This window comes from Tachypleus tridentatus, chromosome 4 (assembly GCF_004210375.1).
Source record: "Tachypleus tridentatus isolate NWPU-2018 chromosome 4, ASM421037v1, whole genome shotgun sequence".
In the NCBI taxonomy this organism is placed as follows: Eukaryota; Metazoa; Arthropoda; class Merostomata; order Xiphosura; family Limulidae; genus Tachypleus; species Tachypleus tridentatus.
Genome location: NC_134828.1, coordinates 91,977,108 through 91,992,167, shown reverse-complemented (window position 1 = coordinate 91,992,167; position 15,060 = coordinate 91,977,108).

Genomic DNA, 15,060 nt, shown 5'->3' with positions numbered 1-15,060 from the left:
CGCGCAAAGTTACACGAGGGCATGGCCAGATGGTTAAGGCACTCGACTCGTAGTGCGAGGGTCGGGGGTTCGAATCCCAGTCACAGCAAACATGCTTGCCCTTTCAGCCGTGGGGGCGTTATAAAGTGACGACCAATCCCGCTATTCGTTGGTAAAAGAGTAGCCCAAGTGTTGGCGGTGGGTGGTTAGGACTAGCAACTTTCCCTCTAGTCTTAAACTGCTAAATTAGAGACGGCTAGCCCAGATAGTACACAAGTAGCTATGCGCGAAATTCAAAACAAACCAAACCAATCCAAAATCAATTTAAGTTGGGAATACCTAGTTACTGTATGAGATTGCAGACCGAAAGGCCAAAGGTTCAAGCCACGATGTATTTCTGACCACAATCTGTAGTTTCAGCTGTGACGTCAATATTACTATACGGTGAATGTTATAAGCAGCAGGCGCTTCTTGTTGTTTTCCCTTTTTTAGTCGTCAGTTCTCAATTAGGAACGGCTGTATATCTGACCTGGTCATTTAACCCATGTGATGTAGAAGGTGCCGTTCAAATTCACAATATCAGAACCGAAATCTAATTCGCGGTTCTGCGGTTTTTCGTATGGCCATTACTGTAGTTATAATAATATGTTAAATTTGTTGTTGCTTTCAAAAATATTTGACAAACTCACAGTATATCTCGTCTTTACACTTCTGAAAAGAAACTTTTGAGTTTAGTATAACAAGCTAGTTTTCTTAAAAATTTATTTTAAGATTTTTGAAAGAGACCGATAAAAAAGTTAACAAAATAATAAATATTACGAAGAGGACGATGTATTCCGGTAAACATTTTTATTAATGCTGTGCTTGCGTTTGTTTGTCCGGAACTTTTTCACAAATTTCTAGAACAAACATTACAAATTTGGTATTGTTAGAATGTGCTTTGTCCTAGGAGTCCAAATTACATATTGCCTTTCCAATTGAGAATCACCATATCTATTTTTGCTTAGTCAAATGTTCCAGTGCAATGGGTATGGTAGACGATGGCAAATGTCTTTATCATCGTGTGAAAACTGGCTTAGATTTCAACATTTTTATTCATTTTTTTATTTGCGAAGTGTTTCACACAAACAACACTCAGATCGTCTGCAGTTTCTTGAACAAAAAATCATTATGACGTTAAATACAATTTATCGAGACATTCTCGACTTTAGATCTAAAATACACATGCGCAGTACATTCAAGGCCCGGCATGGCCAAGTGTGTTAAGGCGTTCGATTCGTAATCCGAGGTCGCGGGTTTGAATCCCGATCGCACCATACATGTTCGCCCTTTCAGCCGTTGGGGCGTTATAATATGGCGGTCAATCCCACTATTCGTTGGTAAAAGAGTAGCCCAAGAGTTGGCGGTGGGTGGTGATAACTAGCTGCCTTCCCTCTAGTCTTACATTGCTAAATTAGGGACGGCTAGCGCAGATAGCCCTCGAGTAGCTTTGCGCGAAATTCAAAAAACAAACAAACAAAACAAGTTCATTCAAATTCATTCAAACCATACGCTTATCACTTTGTGAACACGCATTCAGACGTTTCTGCATTATCAGCTAAGCTTGCCTTCATTATCACGTATACAAACCATGAGTTCAACAATGAGGAGGTCTACGGATTTACAAAGCTAAAATCGGGGGTTTGATTCCTCTCGGTGGACTCAGCAGATAGCCCGATATGACTTTGCCATAAGAAAACACGCACACAAGAGGAGTAATATTTGTCTTAATGTAGTAATGACGAATTGACGATGAAGTGTTATATTTCTATTATGATAAATAATGTACGAGGTCTGTTCGAAGTTTGACTGTGTGGGTATTTGGGTATTGATGTTGTTAAATACCCAGGAGGGTCAGGTACATTTGACCTCTTCCTCCCTACGAGGTCTGTTAAAAAAATACGCGGACTGTTTGAATTGCGCGGCTCCAGTTGGTTCCAGGGGGATCCGCTTGGTGTCGCTAGGTTTGCACAGATTAGCTGATTACGACGCCATCTCCCGATTGCAGATATCTTCATTTGTGTATTAGCTACGCGGTTTTAAGTGAAGTGCGATTTTTCGTTTGGCGGATTTCAGAATGAATGACCTGAAGGAGCAACGACTTGCTGTGAAATTTTGTGTGAAACTTGGAAAATCTGCGACTGAAACTTTTGCTATGCTTAACACGGCTTACGGTGATGTTGCTTTGAAGCGTACGGCATATTCCAAGTGGCATGAACGTTTTAAGGATGGTCGACAGTCCATTGAAGATGATGAGCGTCCTCGGCGTCCTTCCACGTCAACTGACGACCCACACGTCGACAAAATCAACACCCTGGTGCGGGCAAATCGACGTCTGACTGTCAGGGAGCTTGCTGAAGAGTGTGGGATATCAGTTGGATCTTGTTACGAGATTTTCACCGAAAAATTGAAGATGCACCGCGTTGCTGCGAAATTCAGCCCTCAGAACTCGTGAGTTTTGGCCAAACACTCGATCACTGTTCTTCCCCACCCCTACTCACCTGACCTTGCTCCTTGCGATTTTTTTCTTGTTTCCCAAACTCAAAAGACCCTTGAAAGGAAGAAGATTTGAGACGATTCCCGAGATTAAGGCAAATGCGACGAAGGAGCTGGAGGACATTACAAAAGAAGCGTACCAAGACTGTTTCAACAAGTGGAAACACCGTTGGGATAAGTGTGTGCGTTGGGGAGGAGAGTACTTTGAAGGTGTCCCAGACCTGTAACTTCTAAATAAACTACATTTTGTTTTATGACGTCAGTCCGCGTATTTTTTGAACAGCCCTCGTATATTCTAATAGTTTGAAACAAACGAATGATATATTATTATCTAAATTATTGCACAGAATGATGGACAAAGTTCAATAGAACATGAACCATAACATTAGTTGTCAGTAAATAAAGTAAAAGCTGTTTGTAGTGAAAAACAACTTGTTATTCGTGGCAAAGAACAGCTAGTTCCAGTTTAATTTTCCACGTTTGTGTCTACCTTACTTGGCTAGTTGCGATTGGTCGATAGAGATCCCAGTCGACCCTACGAGATGAAACGGCTTACGCTCACCAGCAGCTGACAGGTTTGTATTTGATGTCCAATGCAACAAACTACTGAGCTTTAGAAATTCAATTAGTGGTAATATCACGACAGGACTTTACTATCTTAAAACCTACCCCTAATCCCGAAACTTTAATCAAGAATTTGTTTAAATAAGTAAAAGCTTTGTTGTTTAACTTGTTGCACCATTAGACATTCTGTCGCATCTAAGCTTTATCTGTTTATCTATCATCTTGTAGTTTAATCTGTAGAACTAAAACTGGCAAAACCAAACATCCTCACTTTTTATTTTGCCGTTTAAGATGATCTTCCGTTATTTCCAGACATGTTAAATAAAAATTAAGTAATGATTAAACTCTATACTCGAGTAGTTATTACCAAGATGTTCGAGGTGGCTGCAGTGATACAAAAACGTTAATATTAAATATTTTATTTCCAATGTTGTGTCACAAGTTTGTTTGTTTTGAATTTCGCACAAAGCTACTCGAGCGCCATCTGCGCTAATCGTCTCTAAATTTGAAGTGATAGAGTAGAGTAGGATCGTGGATTCTTTGTTTGTTTTGAATTTCGCGCAAAGCTGCACGAGGGCTCTCTGCGCTAGCCGTCCCTAATTTAGCAGTGTATGAATAGAGGGAAGGCAGCTAGTCATCACCACCCATCCCCAACTCTTGGGCTACTCTCTTACCAACTAATAATGGGATTGATTATCTCATTATAACGCCCCCACGGCTGAAAGGACGAGCATGTTTGGAGTGCAGGGGATTCGAACCCGCTATCCTCAGATCACGAGTCGAACGCCTTAACCCACCTGGCCATGCCGGGTCACGTCACAAGCTACAGTAACAATGGTGAAGCTTTAGATAGAAAATTTGATGAATGACCAAAACAGTAAAACTTACCCCTTTCACCCTTAGGGTCGTTATAATGTAATGGTTAATCTCACACTTTACCAGTTGCTTTCCCTATCATTTCTGAATCTTGAACGGCTAGCAACGATAGCCTACAAGTAACTATGCCCAAAATTCAAACAAACATTAGTAACTCTTAAATTTCAAACAGTAACGTGTTCAAACCTTTTTTTTGTTATTATTTATGCATAAAGTCATAAAATGAAATATTTGTGCTCTTCTCACCGCGGGTATCGAAACCTGATTATGACCGTTATAATACCTCAGACTTGCCACTTAACAGCCAGGGATGGAGGGTCAAAGCTGTAACCAGCGATTTTCGTAGGTTTTCTTTTACAGAATTATTTCCTTAATTATGACGGGAATTCAAACCTGCGACCCTCGGATTGAGAGTCGAGTGCCTCAACCACCTGGTCATGACGGGTCTGTAAGAACTGTATAAAAAAATTGCAGATCGAAAAGTACTAAAAGATTGTATGTTTGTTTTTGAATTTCGCACAAAGCTACTCGAAGGCTATCTGTGCAAGCCGTCCCTAATTTAGTAGTGTAAAACTAGAGGGAAGACAGCTAGTCATCACCACCCACCGCCAACTCTTGGGCTACTCTTTTACCAACAAATAGTGGGATTGACCGTTACATTATAACGCCCCCACGGCTGAAAGCTGAAAGGGCGAGCATGTTTCGTGCGACCGGGATTCGAACCCACGACCCTCGGTTTACGAGTCGAACGCTTTAACACGCTTGGCCATGCCGGGCCTCTAGAAAAGGAATTGTTTAACATTAATGTATTATTATAAATCCTTGAGCTGTCTCAGGTTTTGAGTAATTGTCTTATTTGTATATAGACTATAATTTCTTACCAGAAGCTTACGGTTATCAGCAAAAGAAAATAATTAACAGTTAGATCACTATTCAAATATTGTCGTTATTCTGTTTCATCTTAATCGCATGAAAGTTTAAATACTTTGTGTCAAAATGATTTTGAGTATGTTAATCAGAAAGAGAAGGCCATATAACTGCCACAACTTCGTTGTGGGATGAGACGTATCAGAACTAAATTTTGATATTTTATTGTATATATGCAAAAACGGCTCGTTTGGGTTGAGAAAATATTTTACGTAGAGGAGCGAACAACTAGCGGAACGACTAGCGCAGATAGCTCTCGTGTAGCTTTGCGCGAAATTCAAAACAAACGAACTATTGGCTACTAGAACACGCTGGGGTAAACCAATAAGAAGCTATCTTTGATAGTTCTTAAATCAGTAATTCAAGACTGAGGAAAAAGGTACAGAATGCACCTGATCCTCCCAGGTCATCAGCGACCTAAAAACTCGGTGCCAAATGTGAAGAAAAACAAAAGACGCTGAAAAAGAAATAAATAACATAAATTAAAAATAATAAAATAGGCTTAGCTTTCACTGTTTCTTGGCATTGTTTTTATTGCTTTTTTTAAATAATTACTGATCAACCCTAAAGTTAGGCCTCTTTTCATAGCTTGTAATTACTTCTACAGAGTGAGATAGAAAACTAACGGATCTACATAAATAATGCGTCAAAACAAGATTAGTTGATAAACAATTTATTAAGTAATACAACACCATCACTGAACTGCACAGACTCGTAAACATCCTGCAGTTGCATGGTTAGTCCTCACAATACCATATTATTGACGGCTCAAAGTGACCAGGTGGGTAAGGCGCTTGACTGGTAATCTGAGGGTCGCGGGTTCGAATCCCCTTCACCCCTTTTACATGATGGGGGCGTTATAATATGCAGCCAATCCCGCTATTTGTTGGTAAAATAGTAGCCCAAGTGTTGGCAGTGGGTGGTGATAACTAGCTGCCTTACCTCGAGTCTGACACTGCAAAATTAGGGATGACTAGCGCAGATATTCCTCGTGTAGTTTTGCACGAAATTCAAAAACAAATAAACCGTTTTATTATTTAGACGTGCAGTTCACTATTTGTTCTAATCGTGCTTGATGTCTTTATTATTTAATATTATCCTAGTCATACATTAAATACACTTTGGACATTTCAGTGCACGAGCCTTTTTTTCCTTTCTTTCTTGCATTATGTGAAAAAGCTGGTAATTCACTTGTGACGAAGCTGTCTTTCCTACTCTTATCGTCTTCCGAAACACAAGAAAAATAACCTTAAACAGCCAATCCACTGAGCATGCCAAAAGTGATTCAACTCTCAAGTTTCTATGTGCTGCGTATTAGATTGCATGTCTTTAATAACGACTGACATCTTTCATCACGGTGTATCAGTGCTGAAGTACCTTATCCATCATATTTATAAAACAATGTACTTCGCTGTGTGACCGATGGAAGTGTGTATTTGTCGCTGATTATTTGAAAATAACTAAAACATACATACAGTCTGCACGTTTTACCTAGCGTGTCTCGCTCAATATTCATTGTCATGTAACCTTTACCAAAAACAAAATTAATTTAAAACCGCAATACCATAAAGCGCTTATTCTACCATAAGATAATTTTTTTTATGGAAATGCCATGTTTAGGTATTCAGAGCGATTGTTTATCGGTTGTAATCAACAATCATATCATATCGATAAAGCTTTATAGCCTTTAACTAAATCATCTTCAATCTTTCAGCTTAAAACACAAAAAATACAACATTTAAAACTGCTATTCAAGCACGTGTTAATAAAATAGTATTAACCCTAATCATTTAGACACCCAAGATTTTGTTCTTCAATGAAAAGCCTCACAGTGGCACAGCGGTGTGTTTGCGGACTCTCACCGCTATAAACAGGGTTTCGATAGCCGTGGTGAGCAGAGCACATATAGCCCATTGTGTAACTTTGTGCTTAATTCTAAACAAACAAATCATTGAGGAATTACAAAAGGAATTTTTTTTTTATTCTTTTTTACTTTTGTAAATTTGTGATTATTTGATAAAATTCTAGGAAATTCAGATAATTAGAAATTTTAACCAATGGAACCTTGCATAGCCAGGTGGTTAAGGCACTCGACTCATAACCTTAAAGTCTTGGGTTCGAATCCCTGTTATACCAAACATGCTTTCCATTTCTGTCTTTTAATCCCACTATTTGTTGGTAAAAATGTGGCCCAAGAGTTGAAGGTGGGAAGTGATGACTTGCTTCTAGTCCTAAACTGTCCTAAACGGTCAGCGCAGATAGCCCTCGTGTAGTTTTGTGTGAAATTCAAATACAAAGTACTAATGTTACTCTGTTCTACAAGTCTAACTTGAGTGTGACGCGCCGAACAAAATAGACATATTGTATACCATACCAGATTATATTCCTTGAAACCATTTTGATACGTAAAGTAATTGTTGTTGTATGTTTTTAGGCACAAAGCTATAATGTACTATATGTGTTCTGCACCACAGGTATCGAAACTCGGTTTCTAGTACTATAAGTCGCAGATATACCACTTGGGGTCATTTTTTTTCTTACTGGTGCTAAATGTCAAGAGATTGAAATTATCTAGGTCTGTTGTAATATTTTGAGTAAAAGTGATTTGTGGGTAATTCATATTCGTATTTCTTGATTTAAAGTTCATTTTCTTCTGAGAGAGATTAAACTTCTCTATAACTCTTCCATAATCACGTGGCCCCCCCAAACCTACTGGTAAAGCATACAAGAAGTCGAATCTAAACAAGAAACAGGAAACAACTTGATACATTTAGTGAACTAAGAAGATGTGTAACATAAAACAAAAGTCAGTCAAAAGGAACGAGCTGATATTATTAGTTAGCTTTCGGATTAGACATAATTAACGAATTATTTCTTCAAGACGAGTGTATGTTTGTATGTGTTTTCTTATAGCAAAGCTACATCGGGCTATCTGCTGAGTCCACCGAGAGAAATCGAACCCCTGACCTTAGTGTTATAAATACGTAGACTTACCGCTGTACCAGTGTGGAAGGGGGTGAATCATCAGGACAAAAGCCTCAAGCATATCGATACGTTTGTGAATGTTGACATTGTAAGCAGCGAAAATAAAAATCCTTCATAGAGCATATTTGGTTCAGGTATACTACGTAGTGTGGTGACTAAAGCATTTGATATCTTGACATCACAATCATCTTTGTGCTGTATGTAGAAATACTTTATTGGACCTGCAGATAACAGGCATTCAAATTATTTGTTTAACCTATGAGTTAATATGTGTTCCTCATCGTTCTCACAAATGTGCAGTTAAACTCATTCATACAAATGTAACGAATTTGATACTAAATAATTTGTAGAAAAACACAGCTTACTTCATATAAAAATGTTTGTATCTAGTAGCGGAATGCTGCTTAAAACATTGTTCTGAAACTGGTATTTCCAATTATCATATAAAAATGTTTGTATATAGTAGCGGAATGCTGCTTAAAACATTGTTCTGAAACTGGTATTTCCAATTAAACCAAATTTAATCTTGACAATTTAATCCAGTTATGTTGAGTTTGCTTGGGTCGGTTATGTCAGTTCCACGCTGGTACAGCTGTAAGTCTACGAATTTAGAACACTAAAATCGGAGGTTCGCTTAACCTCGGTGGAGTCAGCAGATATCCCGATGTGGCTTTGCTATAAGAAAACACGAATGCGGTTGTATCAAAGACAGAAGTTCTCTGTGCGAGTTTCAGTTTTATTATTTCTGAACGGAAGAAAGAGTTCCTTACTTTAATTATTCTTTCATTAATTTGGTTGTCACAAGTGTGAATTCTCATTAATTTCATCCAATCCTTACGAGTGTTGGTTTCAGTTTCATTATTCCTGAATGAAGGAAGGTGTTCCTTAGTTTAATTATTCTTTCTTTGGTTTGGTTGTCACTAATGTGCGAGTTCGTGTAGTTTGATAATGTCTTAAACTGAGGTACATCTAAATTTATTTCTATCCTTATAAATGTCCGTCTTAATGTGATTGTTATGAATTCTTCATGAACTATTGTGTAACATCATAAACTAATACATACTGTGCTTAAAACTGACGCTTCCTTTTTGTTTAGGAAATAACCTTTTCATTTGGGACTAATATAAAGTCACCATTATACTCGAGATGTTATGAAGCCCCAACAAGCGTCGTCTTCAGGAGAACAAATCACAAGAACTAAACAAAGCAATCTCTGTTATAATACCTTCTTTACGATTTCCTATAGGAACACACGGGAAGCATAACCCTTCATTTAATAGTACCACTTTTATAATATAATAGAACAATTTTAGAATTCCCAATTTTAGAATTTCCTAAATACTTTAAGTGGCCTAAATGTTTGATCAAACTAGTATGTACAAAGTGGTATATACAAATAAGTAAAATATTATTAGATCAGAGTGTTATAACGCAGGTAAGAAATTTGCTCTTAACTTCAAACAAAGAGCTGAAATAAAAAATAAAATATTTAAAAATAAGAACATTTTGATGCGCAAAGCAGATGCAAATTTTTATTTGTGTCCTAAATTTTTGCATTTCAAATTTTCCAACATCAATCTGAGATTCAGTAAGGAATACCATGTTGTCCAGATGAACTTTTAAATGATGACTTACTGGAAAAAAAAATACTAAAAGAAATTACTTTAGTTATTTGTTTTCATCCTTTCGTTGTAAATTTTTAAAAATTTGACTTATCTAAAATCTTTAGTTGTTTCAACTAAAACTCTTTGATAGCTTTATCACAGAGAAATATCAGAAATAGCTTTATCTAGATTCTACACATATCTATTTAAAGAATATAATAGTAATATACGAATTGATCATTATCAGAAATTATTAATATCAGAAATAGCTTTATCTGAATTCTACACTTGTAAATTTAAAAACATAATAGTAATATATGGAACGACAAAGCAGCAGTCTAGAATACTTTAAAAAATTAAATAATGTATTGTTCTCAGATCCGGACAAAGGAAATGGTTTTGTTATTCTCAACAAAAAAAGATCACCTTCGTAAAGTCTACACCATCTTGAATAATTTCAGCAAGTTTACAGTTCACAAACCCAATAGAAAGAAAATAAATTTCAATGAATCATATTAAAGAAAGAAAATCCCATTTCTGATCAAGTATACAGCTAAATCATAAATCCTTAATAACCAGTTTTGATGTGATCTACCTCTTCACAGAAGCCTCAACTACTGAAGACTGTAAGATAGATTTAGAACTTTATATCCAAGACCTCACCTCATTAATGCATATCCTCAGCAACAAATTAGCAACCCTTATAGAATTCACTACTGTCAAAACTAACTATTCTTAATGACCCAAACTAATTACAAATAAGTGGCTTAAGTATGGGGAATCCCGTGTCACCAGTTCTAGCCAACATTTTTTTGGCACAGATTGAATCCAGCCTTACACCCACCACTATACTGGTGCAGATATGCTCATGATACAATTGCTGGATTCACATCTACAAAACACACACTTAGGTTTTTCAACCACGTTAACTCAATACACCCCAACATTAAGTTCGTTTTGAACACGAGAAAACTAACCAAATATCATTTCTTAACCTCAAGATCACAATGACCAATATATAATTATATACAATATACAATTATAAATGGAAATCATCCACAGAAAAATCAGAAATACTGGGCTATACATTCCCTGGAATTCATCACATAAAACAAAAAAATTCAACGTATTAGGAAACCAAATAAACACAGCCACAAAAATAATGACGAAATCAACGAAATAAATCAACACTTGGTCAAGATCAACACTTGGTCAAGATCAACACATGGTCAAGATCAACATATGGTCAAGATCAACACTTGGTCAAGATCAACACATGGTCAAGATCAACACTTGGTCAAGGTCAACACATGGTCAAGATCAACACTTGGTCAAGATCAACAAATTTCCTTCAAAAACCGTTAAAAAAATTATACACACTTATAGACCAACAACAAATAAACAATAATAAATTTCAAGAAAAAAAACAAACTATAAAACCTTACATTTCTACGAACCATGTGTTCTTGATATTAGCGAAAAAATAACCAACATTTGTAAAACTTATAACAAAACACAACATTCCAGTAAACACCAAATTTATTCAAAAAATCAGGTACAAAACTAAAGTCCATACTATGTAAAAACTACACTGACAAACACAACATCAACATAATTCATAAAATACAATGCAACAACTGACAAGATTTCTCTATTGGAGAAACAAGCAGAAAAATGGAAACTAGATTAAAAGAACACACAAAAAAACACCTTCACCCGTTTTTGAACACTGTACATCAATTAAACACAAGATAACCATAAAACACCCAGATACTAAGCAGGGAAATAAATATAAATAAACACAAAATCAAAGAAGCTTTACTTAACAGTTTAAACCAAAATTAAACCAATATAAAAGAACACCTTTATACTCATACTAATTAATAATCTAACTACAACGCCCCCTACAATCTCATACCCGTTTACACTCTCGTCCTTAAGACGTGTGGCCAGCAACGGTCAGTTGCACTCTCTCTTTGCTAATCTGAAGATGACCTAAGAAGGTCTAAAAGTTTTTCTTTACTTTATTATAATTAAAGTTTTAATATCTGTACCAGCCGTCTTTAGAATACAAGTGTACAATCAGATTAGGTCTATTGGATCACACATTGTTGTTCTGTGTGGTCTGCCTAAACTCCATGAATCAAGTGTACCAATCAGATCCATTGTATCTAACGTAGAAATACGTATGAACTAGCTGTTTCCTCAGCAAGCTGTTACTTTATTTTACAAAGAATGTCTCTACCGTCCTTTGGTTTCTCTACTTTTCTAAAATCACAGAAAGTTTATCAGTCTGTTTGTTTGCAGTTAAACACAAAGCTACACAATGTAGGTCTGCAGATATGCCGCTGTGCCATCGAAAGCCTGGTAGGTCTGTATGTAACACTAGTTTTGATATGGTGTCCTAATAGACTAATATCCCCCGTGATAAAGTAATGAAATAAGTAGTGATTTATTATTTCTGGTGACATTAAAGTTATCCCCCCTCCAGTGGTACATTGGTGTGTCTGTGGACTTAAAGCGCTATAAACCGAGTTTCAATACTCGTGGCGGGCAGAGCACAGATAGCCTATTGCATAGCTTTGTGCTTAATTACAAATAAGCATTTAATTTGATGGCTTAATTAAAAATTAATTTCGGAAACTACTTGAACTCTCAACCGAAGAATCTTATTTTATATTTAATAATAAGACATACGATAAGGTTGAAGGTATGGCCATAGGTTCACATATGTTCTTATATTATACAAAACTATGAAACAAAATTTTTACTTTTTCTTCTTCCTGGACAGAAAGTGTTATTTCCCAATTGCTTATGCCTAAAGTAAATAGAAAAGACCTATTTTTCTCTTCAAACTTTGCTTTTGTGACATGGGAGCGTATAACGAAAACATGATTGGAGACTATATTTGAGGGCTGATTCGTGAAAGTGATTTACATTACAGTCGCAAATCTCGAAAAACCACTCACTTATAAGCATTTTTGTACAAACTTAGTATAAATACATGTAAATGTTGATTCATATCTTGTTTTATTCAAACCTCATGTAAATGTAAATGTGCAAATTTGCCCGTTTTTACACTGAAAATAGGTTAATTTCTAAATTTCATTATCCAGGTCACATGAGCAAAGTTTGAAGGGAATAATGGCCATTTTGTGTACTTTTACAACATAAGCAATTAAGAAATAACACATACTATCCAGGAACAAAATTTGTGTTACATAGTGTTATTAATTTTTGTATCTCATTATGAAACTAAATAGTTACAGTCCTTTCCGTCTGAATTTAAGTCTTTAGCTTACGAGAAATACTGTTATTGTATTTAGAGAACAGAACCCATGTCAAAACGTTTTCAAGATTACTTACGTTATAAACAGAAGAAAGTCAAGTTTAAAGTTAAAAACAATAAGAATCCAAGTTTCCTTTTTTTAGATCTAAAAGTCATCAACCTGAAAAACAGGTTCGAAACCAAATACTGCCAGAAACATTATTTGTACTGTCATTTCTTCAAATTCATATCGATGACTATAAAATTAATTAAATAAGCATTGTAATACATAGAGCATATAAACGTACCAGCTTTTATTGTAATTTTCATGCTAAACTTATCTATATTATTAATCTGTATTGAACTTAAAATGTTTCGTGAAATGTACGTAATGAAGCACACAGCTACACATTCGATTATCTGTATCTGCCCACCACAATTATCAAAACTCGGGGTTCAGTCTGTGAGTCCGCAGACATCCCGCTGTGTCATTAGAGGTATTAAAAGTGCCTTTCGTTTAGCACTCATCAACAGAAGTGTTTTTGAATATACTAATAGGTTTTAAAACCTCAGAGTTCCAGACTTCAATTTTTCCAAATGTCCTGTCACTTTAGTTTTACCTTTCACTGGTTCTCCTGACATTAAACTGTTAAAGAAAATCAAGAACATTCAATAATCGACTTATCACCATGTCACCATAAGAGTGATCTTTATACCTAACAAAGAATAAGTCGATGTTTTTCCTATTTAAAGACAAAATGCCTCCTTCAAAAGATCGCTGGTTGTGTATCAATACACGTGTTCTTGCTGTAGGCGTGACTACATTTGATCAGAGTTACTAAACCTAGCAAACATAATTAAGGATAATGAGGAAAACAGCGATTCCAACAACTATGGAATTTACAACCATCGAAGCAAAGACTGTAGTGATAAACCGAACATCAAGCACTGGAAAATAATAGACTCAGCGACAGATGGATCAACACTGAGGAAAATGATGCACTTCTGGTTCGTAACTTAAGACCAAAGCTAAACAACCAGCTAACAACACCATTGGATACCATACCATAATAACGTTATCATGTGTGAGTGAAGAGAAAACGTCGTCAAACAATCAAACCAGATAAAGGTGGACAAACTGGGGTGGTATATATATATATAACCAAACTGGGGTGGTATATATATATATATAACCAAACTGGGGTGGTATATATATATAACCAAACCGGGATGGTATATATATATAACCAAACTGGGGTGGTATATATATATATATAACCAAACTGGGGTGGTATATATATATAACCAAACTGGGGTGGTATATATATATAACCAAACTGGGGTGGTATATATATATAACCAAACTGGGGTGGTATATATATATATATAACCAAACTGGGGTGGTATATATATATAACCAAACTGGGGTGGTATATGTATATAACCAAACTGGGGTGGTATATATATATAACCAAACTGGGGTGGTATATATATATATAATCAAACTGGGGTGGTATATATATATATAACCAAACTGGGGTGGTATATATATATATATAACCAAACTGGGGTGGTATATATATATAACCAAACTGGGGTGGTATATATATATATATAACCAAACTGGGGTGGTATATATATATAACCAAACTGGGGTGGTATATATATATAACCAAACTGGGGTGGTATATATATATAACCAAACTGGGGTGGTATATATATATATAATCAAACTGGGGTGGTATATATATATAACCAAACTGGGGTGGTATATATATATAACCAAACTGGGGTGGTATATATATATATATAACCAAACTGGGGTGGTATATATATATAACCAAACTGGGGTGGTATATATATAACCAAACTGGGGTGGTATATATATATATATATAACCAAACTGGGGTGGTATATATATATAACCAAACTGGGGTGGTATATATATATACCAAACTGGGGTGGTATATATATATATATAACCAAACTGGGGTGGTATATATATATAAACCAAACTGGGGTGGTATATATATATAACCAAACTGGGGTGGTATATATATATAACCAAACTGGGGTGGTATATATATATATATAACCAAACTGGGGTGGTATATATATATATATATATAACCAAACTGGGGTGGTATATATATATAACCAAACTGGGGTGGTATATGTATATAACCAAACTGGGGTGGTATATATATATAACCAAACTGGGGTGGTATATATATATATAATCAAACTGGGGTGGTATATATATATAGCCAAACTGGGGTGGTATATATATATAACCAAACTGGGGTGGTATATATATATAAC